The following is a 6,173-nucleotide window of genomic DNA, read 5'->3' as shown; positions in this document are numbered from 1 at the left end:
ACAGTGCTAATAAGGCTATGGATAAGTTTATCACACATGCCAAAATGATTTGTGGGAACTATACATTGTCAGCTGTGTCACTTACCCCTAAAAAGCCTAAAACACGAAAGTATGACATCTTCAATTTTAGGTGAAACTTTTACCTGGAGACAATTTCGCACAACAGAGAGTTAGTCTCTGCATATCTGACATGGCAAGTGCCGTAGCCTGTTCAGTAACTGTGAGGGTTAACGGTCTGGTCACTCATGTCTAGCATTTAGCTCCTTTAGCCAAGTAGACCCACTGAATGATTCATTGCACATCTCTTGCATCAAAGCAATTGTCTGAGACTCTGAAGTCAGTTTTAAAACTGACATTGAAAATGGTCAATTTCATTAAAGCATGGTCATTGAATGCACGCTTGTTTTGTCAGAAAATAGGATCTAAACATCAGCAGCTTTTATTTCACACTGCAGGTGTGCTGGTTCTGCAGAAGTTGTTTTTTTTTTTTTTTTTTTTTGCCTTTGCCTTCAAAAGTGAAGACATTTATTTTTGATGCAAAGTCTGATCTTGCACATTACCTTAATGATATTTGGTTAGCGCAGTTGTCATACTTTGCAGACATTTTCAACAGGTTGAATTTGTTGAACACATTGATGCAGGGAGAGATGCCAACATCTTGTCTTTCAGACAAAGTCAGTGCATTCATGGGCATATCTGTGATCAATAAAAATGTTGACATTTCCCAGCTTTCACTGTTGCAGGCATAATTAACAACAGAGATAAACATCTCTCCTTTGATTAATAAAGTCGTTCACCATGTTGATGGACTGAAACAACAACTCACTGTTGTTTCAGTGAGGTTTTCAGTTCATTTGCTTAGGTTAGAGACCCCTTCAGTTGCCCAAGAAAAGACTTATCAATCTACATGGAGGACCAGTTAGTTGAATTAAAGAGTGTCACACTAGATTGTAACACCTCTTTAGTTCTTTCGCTCTGCCTTTCTGTAGGTTGTCTGTGTTGAGTGAATATCCTCAGCTGAAGCTGCTGTAAAATATCTTCCCTTTGCCTCAACTTATCTCTGCGAGGTTCAGTTTTCATATTTGAATGCCATGAAAACAATAGTACTGAAGTCGTCTTCAGGTGGAAGCTGACATCAGGCTTGCGCTGTCCAACATTGAACCGTTTTTGCGCTTTTTTGTAAAAAGCTATATGATTGGAGAGGCTCCGAATTTAGATCTACCTATTGTATTTATTTTGTGTAGCAGATTTATCAGTGCTACAGTGTCTTGGGCAAATGCCTGATCATTCAAATGTAATTAACAAAACATAAGTAGCACCTGTCATTTTTAATAACTAAACATTTAGATTTTTTTTTTTTTTTTTTAAATAGACAGACGTGGGTAAATTATTCACAATAAGATCACATGCATTTTACAAACTTTTAGAGATTTTGTGATTATTGTAGATCAAAGATGGGCTGTTGGGAATAAAGTTAGACACAGAACATGGTTTAGACTAGAGGATATGATGGAGACACGTTTCTTTGTTCTGTGGAACACAAACAAAGACAGTTGGTAACCAAAATGTTTCTGGTCCCCATTGACTTCCATAGTATTTTTTTTTTCCTATATGGAAGTCAGTGGAGACCAGCGACTGTCTGGTTACCAACATTCTTCAAAATATCTAACAAAGAAATTCATACAGGTTTGGAACAACTTGAGGGTGAGTAAATGATGTCAGAATTTGTTTTATTTTTGGGTGAATTATCCCTTTAATTAATGCATAATGGTCTGAGGCTTCCGAAACACTGGTGTTAGACTGGTGATACATTAATGGAGTCAGAGACACAGAGAATCAACAGCTCTGACAATGCGGAAAGTAATAGCAGATTTGAGAACCGATTCAGGAAAAGGAAAGTCAAAGCTAAATATGATGAGCCAGAAATAGCCTGCTAGTCTGTGAATCAGAAACAGATACATTGTTAATACCAGAAGTGCTAACCGTGACCATGGTAATGAGTCGGAAAATTCACATGCAAGGCAGAAATTATTGAACAACATCGCAAATCTGATGCACACACTATCATCTCTGAATGTTTGCTTATCCATGAGTACAACAACTCCTGCAGCAATTTATGAAACTGGATGGACAGACCTTTTTTTTTTTCTTCTTCTTTTTCAGTAAAAGACATCTCAGGATGCATAGACCCATGGGTCTTTCACAGACTGATTCATAGTGGCTGACTCTTATAAGTATGTCTCTTTTTTCTGATAATAATCATAGTCTCCTTGTGACACAGACAGTGCATCATTCCTGGACTTGAATAATATCATGATTCAGTGTCAAATGTCTTGGTCAGTTATGTGTGAAACTCACGAACATATCTTTGAGATGGCCATTCGTGCAGACATAGGAAGTTGATTACGAGAATGTTTTCCCAACCCATCTGGTCGTCTGACTCACAAAGGCCACCCCACCGTGAAAAAACAGGCACCAGATGAATCAGCAGCCATGTAAAACAGCTCCAGGAAGAGTGAAGGTACAAGTGTATGTGAACTTTCACTCCCCGTGTTTAGGAAATTAATCTGTGTGATAATCTTAAATCCTAACTTTCACTTATGTGTGGAGAGGACACACATCCTGTTATGCAGATCCTTTTGAACACTGTACCTTATTTTAAAATGTTTGCGTTGTAATTTATGGAAATCTAAAAAAAAGTATTTACTTTGCTCTAGTCACATTCAGGCACTTTTTAATTATAACCTTTTTATTTGCAGGAATAAGGATGGATAACAGTTAGACACTGCTCGGTGAAGGGCAGACAGTTAGCTTACACAAAAAGATACTATCAACTAGAAGTAAATTTTGCTATCGTCAGACTGATTTCTGTCAGGAAACTGAAGACCCGAAGGGGAGCTGGAACAGAGAGGTTACAGAATGCTTTTTAAACATCACTATGCTTATTACCTGTGACCTTGGGCCTGTGGCTGAATCACAACCGTGCTGATATTCTGAAGAACAGAACTCTTACTGCTGTGATAATGTTTAAATTACGACATACATGATGGGGACATGAAAATGTACTGCATACTAGTATAGATTATTATAAAAGATTTAAATCATATTAATATTGTTGTATTATAATATTGATATAATATTAATATTATATTAAAGAATTTTTACCCCTACTGAGGTAAAACCAAAAAGTGGGAGAAATTTAGTGGGTGGACAGATGGGGGAATAAAAAGGCTTATGGGATGGACAGTGAAGCAGCCCCATGGGTGGACTAATGACTGGTATGGGGATTTTAAAGTCCTGAGAAAGTTTAAACTCATGTAGGGAATTGTAAATCCATGACTACCGAGAGAAGGAGGGAGGAAGGGAGGAAGGGAGGAAGGGAGGACGGGAGGGAGGGAGGGAGGGAGGGAGAGAGAGAGAGAGAGAGAGAGAGAGAGAGAGAGAGAGAGAGAGAGAGAGAGAGAGATGGAAAAACGAATGCCAGACATTCTGGAACATAAACAACAGTGTTGTTAGAAAGCACAAATGGACCCTTTTTCAAGGACTGTGATGACGCATTTTAACGGTCATCAGCATTGTAAATCTTGCAAAGTTTTTTATATTTTCTTTTTTTTTTTTTTTTTTTTACTGTATGTACATTTATATGACTATACTTAGTATTGTATTACCTTTTTATCACATTACAAAAAAAAACTTGTTAATACTGCTGTGAGGGTGTTTCTCATATAGTGGCTGTGTGAGTGACGGTAAAGTGATGGTAAAGAGTTCTGACTGCCAGTTTCAATCTCTTTTGAAAGTTGTGAAAACAGTGTTATTGAGTTTTTCTTTTGCTATTTTAGAAAATAGGGACAGAAAAAATTTATTTAATGTATTCTCTCATTCACCACCATAGAATTTTACCCAACTATGACGACTTCTGTTTCGAGAAACCCGGACGTGTGAAATTGGTCTATAGAATGAAAGTGTACTTAAAAGAATATTTCACCAACAAAGAATAAAATTTGGCCATAATTTATATCACCATTTCAAACCTATATGTATATGACTTTCCTCTGTGGAACACAAAAATGTTTAGGGGAATGTTCACTATGTTCACATTCTTGCATGGCCAAAGGCTGAAAAAAAAAACCACCCTAAAAGTAGTTAATAGCCTATAATTGCAGTTATACACAGATAAAAAGCAGTTACATACTCAAAAAAATCATCGCTATATGCTTTTATTGTGTGTAAAAGCAGCATCAACACTTTAAAATTTCCCCTTTTGTCTTCCTTGAATGAAAAAAGTAAGTTTTCAAAAGAAATTAGGGTAATTAAATGATAACTGAATACAGTTTTGCTTATCTGATGGATCCCTGCATTGAACAAGCTGTGGCTGAAATGAAAGATCTCAGTGAAAAGAAAAAAACAACACTGTAAAGGGATGCACACATATCTTGGGAAAAGAATATCACAGAAATATGGGGAGGGAGTTTTCACTTGCCATGTATGCAACCATCTAGCAATGCCCTTGCAACCTCAACACTCTAACCCCTGGTTTCACAGACAAGGCTTAAGACTAGTCCCAGACTAAAATGTATGTTTGAGTTGTTTTAACTGAAAGCAACTTGCACTGACATATCTTAAAATATGTCACTGCCATTGTTTTGTCTCAAGATGCACACCAGTAAAGTTTTTTTTCTAAGGCACTTTTATAAAAGCTACTTAAAAGTCCAGGTCTAATCTTGGCTTAATCTAAGCCCTGTCTGTGAAACCAGGCCTTAAATACACAAAAGACACCTTACCAACTGCATAGTACCCTGGAAATTACCCACAATACCCTAGCATTCTGGCAGAGTGTGTTTAAGGACAGCACCACATATTCTTTAGAAAAGGTAAAATCTAGAATTTGTATACTTGTGCACCTCAAGAATCAATCAATCTTTTTTTAATAAATTCCTTTCTTTCTCTATCACTATTCCTCTCTCTGGAATTAATTAGGGGCTGAATGAGTTTTATCTGCAGGAGGTCTGTCAGGGGCATTTATTACAACCACATGTTTTTGGAGGGAGTGGGTGGAGTTCAAATACACTTAAAGCAGAAACTAACGATAAGCCAAAGTGTCAGTAAAGTACATGTCAGTTATTCCAGATTTTATGGTTTAGTAACTAACACATTTCACAGGTATTTCTGCCCTCTTATCTGCCCTCTCCCACTCATCAGTTGGTGTGAATGGGTTGAAAGAGAGTCCTAACATGCATCATTGTGGTTTAAAACAACAACCAGTGAGAATACCACAAGAATCTTCTGAAGATATGTATGTTTTCGATACAGCATAGTCAATGTGGGGTCACTTTAAGTGTTTTTATTTGCAGAGAAAGAAAACCACACAATAAAACAATGCAAACATCCCCTTTCATTTTCAAATACATTTAAATGTGGAGCCCCTAAAGGGACATGGTGATGGAAGAGAGATTTGTGGGGAAATCTGAGACAAATCATTTGTGAGAGAACACAAAAACATTAAAAGATAACTGATCCTCCCATCTGTCCCTTTAGAGGGTCCGTAGCTCCTCACCTGACCCACAACAAAAATAAAATATGTATGCAATATGGGATACAGTATTTAGAAACTACTTTTGACTGTCTCTGATGATTGTGTCAGTGTAACTGAAGGTGTTTTAACATAGTTCATTTTAAAGAACCAACCCCAGTTCACTTAGGGGGCTTCCACACTGGGCTGGTTTGCCGCGGTCCAAGCCCAGGCACGATTGTTCCCTGTGCCTCCCGCAGCGTTGGTCTGGTTTCACACTCAAATTGATTCTGTGGCTGGGGTCTGCGGGTTTCAGTACACAAATTTAAACAATCCAAAAAAAATAAATAAATAATAAAATTAAAGAATGCCTGACTACGCCACTTTGGGAATTTCACCCAAAGAATCTCAGAACACTCTGCACAGGTCCCCCACCCAGTGGCAAGCAAAACGTTGAGACACAGGTATCAAACAAATCTTTTATTAAAGTAGCATAAAATCAATAAAATAGAAACATCAACTCTCAAAGACTTGCACAATCATTAGTCACTCAAACTGTCATGAAGCTGCAGCCTAAATTACAGGGGGAGACTCTCCATTAATAAATGGCTCTTAATCTACATGTCACACTCAGATTGTCACAGAGTCACAACCAGCACCATCG

The sequence above is a fragment of the Ctenopharyngodon idella genome, chromosome 15 (assembly GCF_019924925.1).
Source record: "Ctenopharyngodon idella isolate HZGC_01 chromosome 15, HZGC01, whole genome shotgun sequence".
NCBI classification, from domain to species: domain Eukaryota; kingdom Metazoa; phylum Chordata; class Actinopteri; order Cypriniformes; family Xenocyprididae; genus Ctenopharyngodon; species Ctenopharyngodon idella.
This window is presented reverse-complemented; position numbering follows the sequence as displayed.